The sequence below is a fragment of the Pinus tabuliformis genome, chromosome Q (assembly GCF_031772625.1).
Source record: "Pinus tabuliformis cultivar Carrire ecotype Pingquan chromosome Q, CPIR1, whole genome shotgun sequence".
Classification (NCBI taxonomy): domain Eukaryota; kingdom Viridiplantae; phylum Streptophyta; class Pinopsida; order Pinales; family Pinaceae; genus Pinus; species Pinus tabuliformis.
The window spans coordinates 1,198,194,014-1,198,207,687 of record NC_142296.1 but is presented as its reverse complement, the minus strand read 5'-3'; the positions used below and the strand labels follow the sequence as shown (position 1 = coordinate 1,198,207,687).

The 13,674-nt window shown below is 35.6% G+C and overlaps 1 pseudogene; it reads left to right on the top strand.

Annotated features, from left to right (window-relative positions):
* The first annotated feature begins 12,326 nt into the window (after positions 1-12,326).
* LOC149224057 (glutathione S-transferase DHAR3, chloroplastic pseudogene) lies at positions 12,327-13,399 on the top strand (annotated as a pseudogene).
* The last annotated feature ends 275 nt before the right edge of the window (positions 13,400-13,674 follow it).

The following is a 13,674-nucleotide window of genomic DNA, read 5'->3' as shown; positions in this document are numbered from 1 at the left end:
TTTAGTTTTTATGTGATGGGGCTTTCATTTTTATTTTGAAAAGGAACTGGAAGCTAAGCTAGAAGTTTCAAGGAAGACATCAAAGGGTTTATTTTCCACAGGTATTTTCCTCTCAATTTGATGTATTTTCCTTGCAGAGCTGTTGGCATTGGTATTATTTTCCTTGCATAGTTGTAGGCATTGGTATAGCTATAGGCATTGGGATTATTTTCATGGTATATTTGGGTTTGTGAGTATAATTTAACGTGTTTTCCAACTAGGGAAAGTAATTTTGAATTATACTAAGTGCATGCACATGGAACCCCAACCTAATTTGAATTAATTGGTCTCTAGCAGAGTCTATATATTGCATTCATGTTCATCAATAACATATTATTAGATTTTATTAGAAATTTGAATTGTCTCTCTCGTTCATTAGTCAATTTCTTAGTGGTTTTATTCTCTCTTGTTTCTTGTTTTGCAAGTAACTATCTAGTATTTTTTCACACTTATATCTTTCTATTGTGATTAAAATCCAATATGCATTTTACTTTGAGATTTATATAAGTGTAGATCCACTTTGCATAGGGTAATTCAGATTCTATTATAGTTTTATCTTGGCTAAGCAACTCATCTTGGTACCCTTTCCTAAAGTCTTGCATTATTGTGATTTGAATCTATTCTCCTTCAAGGAAGTTTTGTATTTCTTCTTCCATGGCTTCTACAAATATTTTTTACTCCTATATTATTGATAATAGTACTTGGAATTTTTTTTCGTATCATCTATAACCTTGAACTCATCAAATTTTATCTGATCTTGGTAGGACTGAGATAGTTCATTGAGAAAATGTTTAATTTTCACTTTCTCATCCCTAATATATGGCACATAGTGATAGTAATTCCAAAACTTATAGGAAATTTCTTCCAAGTGATATTCCTCTCACAAATTCATTTTATGATGTGTCTTCCCACTGTATGGAAGCCCTTCTAGTTATGTGGAATATTTTCACTATGGCATTCATATTCCTCTAATGTTCATAAACAAGAAAGTATTTCTTTAATCTCAATAATCAAACATTTGTCTTTTTGCATTTCTTTATTCACCATAGAAGGTGGGTGGCCTGGCCTTTTTGAAATATACATGCAACATAGTTCAAGAATGCTTATTTTTATTTTTCTTATGTAATTCACTCTTGGAACCATTTCCAAGAAGCTCATATGAATTGACTATCCCAACCTTAGACGAATCAAATAATGATTTGTTACTAGATGTATCTATCCTTTTAGCATGGTGTATTTTTATGGAGGTGATTTTCCTCATTTTATTTGTAGATAATATGTGTTTTTTAACCTCTCAATGTGTCTTTATCTTTGAAATTAATCATTGGTATCATTAAGTCTTTGTTGCAATTTCTTCTGAATTTCAGATAGATTTTCTAGCAACAATGCATTCAATTCTAACTGTCTTTCTCTCTCTTGGATTATCCTTTCATTATCTATCATGTAGCTTTAGAGTATTTCTTTTAGGATCCTCACTATTTCTGCAAGATTTAGGAGTGTTTCTACTTTAGGATCCTCACCATTTCTGCAAGATTTAGGGGTTTTTCTACATTCATCCTCTCTTGATATTCCTCACATTTGACATGGGTGGTTTCTTCAAGAGGACATCATACCATATTGGGTTTTTCTTGTGATGTTGCTTCCACTTTTTTCACTCAATTATATTTTCTTTTTAGTGTTGTAATGCAAAAAATTCAATCATTAGTTGTAAATTTGCATCACAATTTAAATTAATAATGGAGTATAACCTTTTATATGAAATTGTGTCTTATAACATGATAGTGTTTGACCCTAACCCAACATACAACATTGTAACAATCCTAGTTCCTTTGGGTGTGTTTTGAGAAATGAGGTCATCCTTTTATGAAAATGCATGCCCCATTGGCTCATTGTTATATATTTCAACTTCTGTGAAATAAATGGCCACATTGTGTCACTTGATAACTACCATTCTAGGAGATGAACTGGAATGATCTTTTGCTTGGATATGTGATCATTTTTTTGGCACAAGACTCTAATTCGTTAGCATGAAATAGGTTCTAGAGGGGTGTTATGGAAATATGATTGATTCTCCTCTGAACATCTTAAATCTCCACAAATCTGCGCATAGGTATAATACCAAGCCATGATATTTGTAGCTTGGGTCTTTGAGAAGTATGAGGCATGAAATTGGCATTATGGGTTAGGTCATGAGATAAATTTGTAACCTATGCATCCATGTATGACCATAACCTACCATAGAGGTTGTGAAACCTTCATATGTTATGTAAAACAACTCGGCATGGTTCACAAGGGCTTGATGAGTGGATTGGTTTAATCCCACACCAACATTTACTCATGAATTGATGAAACTAGAGCTCATGGGCATTCACTACATTGGCATTCATTGGAATTCACTTATTCCATGGGTGGTTAACTATATTGGAGGGTTAAACATAATTCTGGGTTTTTATACCCTCTCTGCCACCAGTACTCTACATTACTTTATGTCTTTTCATTTTCGAAGCATATTTTAGGATTCTTTATTGCATATTGGTGCTCTTCTAAGGCAGCACACCATATCGCTTCATCTACCATAATAATTCTTTGGACTCCGATTAGTAGTTTCCATGCATGCTTAATATGCTTAATATGCATTGCTTTTCAAATGTTGATTTCACAGTTTAATATAAATTGATGATAATTTATTTAAATATTTTATATACAAAATGATGCTTGTTTGTTAGGAACACTGTTTATTTTTTGAGCACCATATATGGAACCTCGTTGGTTTCACTAGTGTGAATATATAGTGGGTTGGGTTGGATTGGGTTGCGTGGGGTGGGTTGATTCTGATAATAATCGTAATCCCTTCTTCTAAAGAATCTCATAATTTACAATAGCAAGAAGATGAAGTGATCCATATGTTGTCACAGTGGTAGCTACCCTTCTCAATGGATGTCACATCCATGGCTGCCCAATTACAGATATCATAAATGTTGAGGGATATGTGTTACTCTATCTTCCGGGCCTTTATTATGCCATCTTCTTTTGTAAAACTAGGGATCATCTAGCCCTTGGCATCAAAGGCATATTGAAGAGCATGATTAAAAGGCATAGTCAATCATGTACCTGGGCTACTCAAGAAGACAGCTAGCCACACCAAAAATCCCACAAGGATGACTCCAGCTAAAGCAACTCTAGCACTCCCAATCTTAATTTCACTCAGTGAGCTGGGCATGATTAATTCTTTTTTAAATATGGATCTCAGTTGTGTAATATTTTCAATCCATAATTGCAGAGAGTCAACCAACCATACTTTCATTTAATTTTATACAATCTCTCACTTTAATCCAACTTCTGAATGTTGTTATATAAATGTTCGAACAGACACTAACTGTGGCAGTAAACTATCTTGAGGCATTATCTGGGCAGAGAATCATTCCTGAGACATTATCTGAGGCATTGGCCTATATCTAAAGCATTATCTATAGCATCACATTAAATCTGAGGCTTAACTGTGGTAGCAATATGTCTATGAAGCAATTCTGAGATAGCAAGATACCTCTGAGGCACTGTTGATGACAACAGATCATCCTTGAGGTATCAATTGTTGCAGCGAACCACCTCTAAGGGATTGTTTGTGGCAACGAATCACCCGTAAGGTTTTTATGTGGCATCAAATCATCTTGAGGTATGGTCTGGGGTTCTGAGGCAAGCAAGGCCTGGTTTGGAGTTGACTGTGGTAGCAATGAGATAGTGAAATAATGTTTATAGGTAGCAAGGAAGGTGGAAATCCATCCTCTGTGATAGCAAGGGTTTCTGGGTTTGTAACAATGGTAGATCACTGCCTGAGACAGCATATCACTTCCCTCATGCAATTGAAATGCTATGACCCCTCACATAGAGATTGTGAGTGCTGGAAAGAGGAGGACGAACTAGGAAGTAGACTGTCAAGGGTGATAGGAGGGCTGAAGGTCACCTCATTAAGGCATTGAAGGCTAGTAAGACAATAATTAAGATCGGGGACGTAGCTGAAGAACATATGACTGTTTAAATATCTTTCATTCCAATTGTACATTAAATGGAAGGATATTTACTTTATATGGATTGATGAATATTACATTGTTATTGTGAAATATTACCCTATCATACTTTGTTGAAAACCCTATTTCAAAATTGTGCCATAAGGGTCATTTTCACCAAGAGGGATATTACACATCTGTTGTGATTACATTTAACTTGAAGTTGCTTCTATTGCAAGTTACGTTCACTAAGTTGTTATATTACTTCTTCAAGATTTACATTAATTTTGGATGTTAATCAACATATTGCAAATTTGAAATCACTTTTGCATGTATAGTAAATCAGATTTGAGATCTAAACCACTTGATTCTAATTCATATAAAGCATCTAAGTGGATCGTGTAATTTATGCTTTTTCTATTAAAGATCTATCTTGAACCATTAGATCACTAAGTCGTTGGATCCTATATATTACATATGCGCAATATTTGTGGATTCACTTAGTTATGTGTTGAAGTATATCGTTGCATTCAATCACTTAATCATAATCAAGGTTTTCTTACGCTCTTCCAATCATCAATCATAACTCCCATCCATTACCCAAGGGTAACATCTGTAGATTGAGTTTTTCCACTAAGATGCTAGTTTAGGCAATAATAGGATTCACATGTGTTTGAATGGAATTTGACAATTGAAAATAAGGTGACCTAGTCATACCATATACATAGCCCATCATCAAAGGGTAGTGTGCATAATCAAGGTATTTTTTATGCCACAGTTTTTGGAATACAAAGATGATAGATGAGAATTCCTTCAGACAGGAACGTGGTACTATAAAGAGAAGGTGGATTGACCGATTTCTCATCCATACCAAGTATGTCCATCTGCTTCAGAATCTTTAAACTATGATTTTGTTAGAATCATTTATTCGAGGAAGACTAACTTGTGTATGCACAAAGCGATGAAATAATCCATATTGTGGAAGTGACCACAGGTACTTATGTGAGGGTGGTAGGTGGCTAAAATGGAGGTGATCCAACTTAAGGAAGAAAATATTGGTGCTAACATGGGGGTAGCAGGCTTAATTTGGGCAATGGCTAGTTGATTCTCGAAGCATAAGCTCAAAGGTAATGTATTCAGTGGAAGTGTTGAAGTGATTGAAACAAATATTCAATTCTAGATCAATGGTCTTGTTTAGTAGTTGTTTTACAAGATAGCTAGAAATTGTTCAAAATCTCTTTTCTGAGGGGAAGTAGTGGTGTTGAGTCAGTTATCAAGCTCATGCAGACTTTACTGGCATCATTCTTCAAGATTACAAAGAGTTCATTGGAAGTTGAATTTGGAGCTCTCGTCTAATAAGAGGGAGCATTGGTAATCAAACATTGTGCTCCAACAAAAGTTTCATTTATATTAATAGTCCACATTATAATTAACGTTAGTAACATGTAAACAAGTTCAACATTGAGGACTGTTATAGTTAAAAAACCTTAATGGGTTTATTTTTTTATAAGTGATGTATTGAGTAATGTATAAGGAGAAAAGGATGTAAGAGGGAGAATTACAGAGAGAATTTTGACAGTGGCCTAGGGCTACCCATAGATGTAATGGTCTAGAGAATAATATAGTTTACATGTTCCAATTCCAGGTTTTTCCACGTACTCCGTGTCTATTATATGCTCACATGTGTTCCTTTAAATTTACAACCTAAAAGCACATGGTAGAAAAGTTAGCTGAGAAATGCACATTATTTTGTCTTCAAGGCCTTTAGTATGCCCTCTTCAGAAACAGTACCATCAGTTCCCACCCTGATATAGGAAGTTAATATTTTATTATTGTTTCTCCACTTGTCATGATACCTCTACATACTCCTCGTGTGTTTCCATCTAGTTTCCTTATTAGTGGGCTCCTTCATCCAAAATTGACAATCCTCGAGACTCTGTTTCTTTGAATTAAAAACATTTTTATGTGGTTTGTCATAACTTAATTTCTTCTTAAATAGGTTCATTGGGACTATCCTCCCTCGAAGGGGTGCAATCATGGGAGATGGCATACATATATATTATTTTGGTCTTCCATAGTCATTCCTTGTGCCAAGTTAACTCCAATGTTGGCCTGTTCATCTTCTAAAGTTAAAGTGATTGGTATTAGAAAACTAAATCACAGTAAGTGTATGGCATAATTTTATCACATTAGATAAATAAGGGGACTAGATAATAAACAAATCTAACAAGTACCTGTTAAAACATACCAAGGGAAATTACCTTTCACAATAATATAAAGCAGTTCAAATGTTATAACACTATGGTTGACAACACATAAACCCAATATTCTAAACATAAACTAATTCTGTGTGCAACAAAACAAATTTTGAAGATACTTTGTTTTTTTTATGAGTACTTACATATTATGGGAATCACTAAGACTGTTGCAGGTCCTAACTTGTATTATTTGTTTGATTATGATCAATTTGATATGCTTATATTTTTGTTGTATGTAGATGACCTGGTCCTAACAGTTAGTTTAAAAAACTCTATCCCATGGTGCAAGAAGAAACTGGCAAGTGAAGTTGACATGAAGGACATACACCTCATATGTTATTTCTTGGTCTTGGAGGTTTGGCTAAGTTGAAGTGACGTGGTCCTCGAATAGGGGTAAGTAAACAATTGAGATTCTGAAGAAGTTTCGGATAATGGACAATAAACCCTAGGCTTCTTTTATGATACATATTTTGAATTTATCAGTAGATTCAGATTCAGATTTGGTTGATTCGTCAGTGTACAAAAGTATATAGGTTCCCTAACATGTCTGGTAGAATTTAGTAGTCAACTTGCTAGGTGGATGAGATCCCTTGTCTCACAAACAAGGGGGGCTCAAACACCAATTTAGTGTCCACCTTGGCTGCTAATATATGGTTGAGTTGAGGTTGCTGCAAATATGCTCCATGGTCTAAGGTTTGCGAGGTACTTAAAGGGCACACTAGCACAGTGCTTTGAGCTGCTGCATGCTTTAGTGGATTTTGACAGGGCCAAAGATGCAGGTGGCAGGAAGAGTGATTAATGGTTTTGTTTCAACTTCGGTTCAAATATAATATCTTTGTTAGGATGGGATACCCATGTGTGCAAGTTGAAGAAGTCCCTTTCTAGGCTAAAGTAGCTTCCATGTGCTTGGTACTCATGGATTTATGAGTACTTACAGATTATGGGCATCACTAAGACCGTTGCAGGTCCTAACTTTTATTATTTGTTTCATTATGATAAATTTGATATGATTATATTTGTGTTGTATGTAGATTACCTGGTCCTAACAGTTACTTTAAAAAACTCTTTCCCATGGTGCAATAAGAAACTGGCAAGTGAAGTTGACATGAAGGACATCAACCTCATGTGTTATTTCTTGGTCTTGGAGGTTTGGCTGAGTTGAGGTGAGTTGGTCCTTGAACACGGTTAAGTAAGCAATTGAGATTCTGAAGAAGTTCCGGATAATGGACAATAAACCCTAGGCTACTTTTATGATACATATTTTGAAGTTTTCAGTAGATTCAAATTCAGATTTGGTTGATTCGTCAATGTACAAAAAGTAGATAGGTCCCCTAACATGTATGGTAGACTTTAGCAGTCAAACTGTTGTGTGGATGAGATCCCTTGTCTCACAGACAAGGGGGGATCAGACACCAATTTAGTGTCCAGACTGGCTACTAATATATGGTTGAGTTGAGGTTGCTGCAAATCTACTGAAAAATGCATGTGCCATCCTTAGATGTGTTTTTTTTGTCCAATTCAGTTCAAAAATTAGAATGCCATGTGGATCAGACTTAGCTAGGGCACACTATTCCACAGGTGAGGTTATCTATTATAAGCATCTGTTGCATGTAGCATGTGTACACTTCCCTAGAGTAGAATGACAGTTTGATTAGGATGCACTAGTTAAGGTGTCCCTGCTACTTCTATTATTCATTTAGTTTACCAGAGTTCTAAAATTAGAATTCCATGTGGATCACGCTTAGCTAGGGCACACTATTCCATAGTTGAGGTGATATATTATAAGCATTTGGTGCATGTAGCCTAGGTACACTTCCCTAGAGTAGAATTAGGGTTTGATTAGGATGCACTAGTTAAGGTGTCCCTGCTGTTTTTGTTATCCATTTAGTTTACCAGAGAGTGTGTGCACTGTTTTTCCTTTCCCAAGCTAATAAAGACAAATAGAGATGATTTTTTGAATGCTGTAAATTGTTTTGTTTTGCTGTCAGTTTTCAGTTAGCATTTGAGATTTCAGATCTAGCACACAGAAGTAGTTTTGAGAGTTCCTTAAGTTTGCAGGTTTGTTTTCCATGTAGTGAAATTTTAACATATTATTCTAGACATCCAAAAATTGTATGCTTCAAGTAAAGTCTAGTCAAGATTTCCTAGCCTTTTGTATGCACTAGGGACGACTTTAGACAACTTGTCTTCATCTGAATATTTTGGGGAATTGGTTTAAGTATGTAAGAGGACATAGATATTCAATACTTTCTAGCTATTTTATTGCATTCTGGTTGGAAAGCATACTACATATCAACTGGTGCTTTAAACATGTATTTCAAGCAGATTCGTTAAGCATATTTACCGCTTCAGGTATGAGCACATGGGTATTATTTGTGGTATAAGAATAATTTCTTGCATTCAAAATTTTATAAATAAAGAAGACATTGTAAGCCTCTCTTGTTTAACATAACTGTTTTTCCTTCTTTATACCATTTCTCTAACCATTCATGAATTCATTTTTAGTGTATCAAGAGGTTTGTGATTTGTACATGGAGATGTTGTTCTGGACATGTACAAGTCTGACATGGAAAGGGTAATCTTCTCAGGTAAGAGTAGCGAATATACTTTGTACCATAATGATTTTGTTGTAGGAATAAATTGTTACATTCCTTGCAATTCAAATAGGGAGAGGTATTCATTCTATTGATCTATCGTTAAATGGGTTTTTGCTGACTGACATATTTCTTTTGTTTTGTATTTTCAGAGTCCAAATGGGTACACCATTGCATTGGCTACAGGAGATGAGACTCTTAGGTTTTGGCAAGTCTTTGGAGCTCCTGATACCTTAAAGAGGACAAAGCGTAAAGATGCGACTGGTGCTTTTAACATGTATCTCACACATATCTGCTAAGCAGATTGTCCTCCTTCAGGAATGAGCACAGGGGTATTATCTGCTCACATTGATTTAGCCAAAACCAGCTGACCTTATGGAAATATCCATATATGGTTAAGATAAGATAGCTTTACAAGTCACACGTCTAGAGTGATGCATCTGGTAGAGGTATTCATTGTATTGATCTGATGCTAAATGGATTTTGTGTTGAAAGTCTTTGTTTTTGTGCTGACAGTCTTTCCTTTGTTTCTGTGTTGAAATAATGACACCATTTCCTTTGTATTTGGTAAGTATTTGGAGCTATTGATACCTTAAAGAGTACCAAGAGTAAAGATGCAGATGGCATGTTAAACATGTATTTCAAGTAGATTCATTAAGCAGATTTACCACTTCAGGTATGAGCACATGGGTATTATCTGTGGTATAAGAATAATTTCTTGCATTCAAAATATTATAAATAAAGAAGACACTGTAAGCCTCTCTTATTTAACATGACTGTTTTTCCTTCTTTATACCATTTCTGTAACCATTCATGAATTCATTTTTAGTGTATCAAGAGGTTTGTGATTTGTCCATGGAGATGTCATTCTGGACATGTACAACTCTGACATGGAAAGGGTAATCTTCTCAGGTAAGAGTAGTGAATATACTCTGTACCATAATGATTTTGTTGTAGGAATAAATTGTTACATTCCTTGCAATTCAAATAGGCAGAGGTATTCATTCTATTGATCTATTGCTAAATGGGTTTATGCTGACAGTCTTAGCCTTTTTGCTGACAGTCTTTCTTTTGTTTTGTATTTTCAAATTCTATATGGGTACACCGTTGCATTGGCTGCAAGACATGAGACTCTTAGGTTTTGGAAAGTCTTTGGAGCTCTTGATACCTTAAAGAGGACAAAGTGTAAAGATGTGGCTGGTGCTTTTAACATGTATCTCATGCATATCCGTTAAGAAGATTGTCCTCCTTCAGGAATGAGCACAGGGGTATTATCTGCTCACATTGATTTAGCCAGAACCAGCTGACCTTATGGAAATATCCATATATGGTTAAGATAAGATAGCTTTACAGGTCACACGTCTAGAGTGTTGCATCTGGCAGAGGTATTCATTATATTGATCTAACGCTAAATGGATTTTGTGTTGAAAGTCTTTGTTTTTGTGCTGACAGTCTTTCCTTTGTTTTTGTGTTGACACAATGACAACCTTTCCTTTGTATTTGGTAAGTCTTTGGAGCTCTTGATACCTTAAAGAGTACCAAGAGTAAAGATGTGGATGGTGCTTTAAACATGTATTTCAAGCAGATTCGTTAAGCAGATTTTCCGCTTCAGGTATGAGCACATGGGTATTATCTGCGGTATAAGAATAATTTCTTGCATTCAAAATATTATAAATAAAGAAGACATTGTAAGCCTCTCTTGTTTAACATAATTGTTTTCCTTCTTTATACCATTTCTCTAACCATTCATGAATTCATTTTTAGTGTATCAAGAGGTTTGTGATTTGTACATGGAGATGCCATTATGGACATGTACAACTCTAACATGGAAAGGGTAATATTCTCAGGTAAGAGTAGCGAATATACTTTGTACCATAATGATTATGTTGTAGGAATAAATTGTTACATTCCTTGCAATTCAAATAGGGAGAGGTATTCATTCTATTGTTCTATCGCTAAATGGGTTTGTGCTGATAGTCTTAGCCTTTTTGCTAACAGTCTTTCTTTTGTTTTGTATTTTCACAGTCCAGATGGGTACACTGTTGCATTGTCTATTTCTTAGTCAATGATTCCTTTCTCTGTTAATCATGATGTGTTGATATTCTATATTTGAATGCACAGTTACATATATGGAACTCAACAGTCGATGCTTTATATTTTTGGATTCAAATATTTGCACTAGTGCTTATGATATTATGACAAAATTTGTCCTATGTTAGATGTTTTGTTATAATTGAGTTGTATTTCTCTTCCCACTATCATACTATAACAATTTAATGTTTGATAGATCGCTAACTATCCTGCCTTTGAAAACACTTGTTCATATCAACGAGTCTTTGAAAATTTTAATTGATATCCTTAAATATTGATTCCATTCCCAATGGACTCACACGCTCCCCTACCACGACCTTTTTGAAACAGAAGATCTAGCCCTTGTATTTATTAAAAACTAGTTGTTGTAGTGCCTCTCTAGGTTGGAAGCGTTAGCTTCTAATCTGAAATATTAGTTTCATGTTACCTTGGTAATTTTCTTTCATAGCCAGGAAATTTCTGAGTGATAACAGCTAGAGTAATCCACCTAAAGAGGCTTTCAGCTAGAAGAAAATCCAGACTCCCCTGCCCAAATAATTCCTTGTACTAGCATTGTTAGACTGATAACTCCAACTCTATTCTCCCATCCATGGTCAACTAAATATATGAATGTAGCGACATTAAATCCATATAGTCTAATCCTCATCTAGCCACTATACAGTCTAATCCTCATGTTTGGGGCTTTGTGAGCCAAGCTACTAGCTTTGGTAATGCTGTAATCTATGGTTTTTAACATAATAGATATATGAATGTAGCGACATTAAAGCCATACAGTCTAATCCTCAACTAGCCACCATACAGTATAATCCTCATGTTTGGGGCTTTGTGAACCAGGCTACCAGCTTTGGTAATGCTGTAATCCATGGTGTTTAACATAATTAGGCCAATAGGCCTTCTTTTGAATCAGTCGATTGTCTACCCTTTTAATGTTCGTCTGACATCTGTGCACAAATTTTTAAGCCACTCTCCACTTGACATCTGTGCCCACCTTTTAAGCCGAGGTTCCGAGAGAGTCTGTTTGAATGTTTCGTGGAATTTATGGCACTGGACATAAAACTTATGGTGCATGATTGGATTTCTTGCCAACATTCTTCCGAGCTGCATTACAGCGCATACGAGGGTCTCTCAAAGACAAACACGTCGACAGGTCTCTGGAAGGAACCCAGAGTTTCTTATTTTAGCATTTATGTGATGGGGATTAGATTGCACAATGAATTCATTTGTTATTTGCATTTCATATATGGGGATTTGCAGTGCAGAGTGATCTTCCACTAATGAGTGTCATAAAAATGGGGAGGATGGAAACCTATGAGAGTGAGGTCTATTTATAGAAGTCAGAGATGGCTATGATATCCATGCTTAGTGTAGCTTCCACTTCGTCTCTCGCTGTAGCAAAAAATCTACGCTGTGACTCTCTGGAATCACTAGTGTTGTATCGTAGAGCCTTTAATTGTGGTCTCAGGTACCCATTTGTTTGGCGAGAAAGGGGTTAGATCCAGGGTCTTGCTTCAGAGGAGGAAGATTGGCAATACACGAATTGTGAGCATGGCTGAAGCAGTGGAAGTCTGTGTTAAGGCTATTGCAGGTGCACCTGATAAGCTTGGGGACTGTAAATAATTTTTCCTGTCATGTTCCCTTGTTTTAGTAGAACTATTCAATCTTGCATTTCCTGTTTTCTTCGGTTTTTATTTCATCTTTATTTGTCAAACAATTTGTTGTGGTGTATTAATTCATTTCAGGCATTTTAATGTATGAAGTAAAGCTTAATGTATTGAACACATCTTTTCACAGGTCCCTTGGGGACTGTAAGTAATTTTCCTGTCATTTTCCCCTTTTTTAGCAGAACGATTCAATGTTGCATTTCCTAGCTTTTATTTCATCTTTATTTGTTAAACATTTTGTCCTCTATCAGTACATTTCAGGCATTTTAATGTATGAAGTAAAGCTTAATGTATTGAACACATCTTTGAGCAAGTCCCTTTAGCCAGAGGATTTTGCTTACTCTCGAGGAAAAACAGGTCCCATGCAACATGAAGTTAATTGATACCAGTAACAAACCTAACTGGTAAATTTCTGGTTCTGAGGCCCATATATTATTTTTCGTTTTCATTGTAGGCTCATTTCTTTACGGCTATGGTTAAAACCGATTACGAGCGTGAGACTGTGCCTATGTTTATGTGGGAAATTAGGGGGAGCTATGTTGAAGATGTTGGTGCACTGGTTTTTGCATATGAACCCTCAAGCAAAAGTTCCTGTCATCAAGATTGATTATAATTGGATTCCAGACTCAGATGTTATAACCAAAATATTGGAGGAAAAGTACCCAAAACCACCTTTGGCAACCCCACCTGAGAAGGAAATTGTTTATGTTTTCTCAACTCTTTTCAATGTTACATTTTTCCATAATCTATAAGTTAATGCTAGAATTATGGATCTATTGCTTCAGAAGTGAAAATGACGTCACAAACCAATCAGAAAACAACCCAAAAAATCTATGTACTATTTGTTGCTCCATAAAACAACCCAAAAATCTACATCCATACATCAAAATATGGTTCCAGATTCCATAGCTGCAGATAGAGTATTATTGTGGGTAAGATCACTGCAACGTGATCAATATAACAACCAAGAAATGAAGCAAGTCTGCTCTAATGATTTTGCTACACAACATTTACTGGGGAGGGCCAA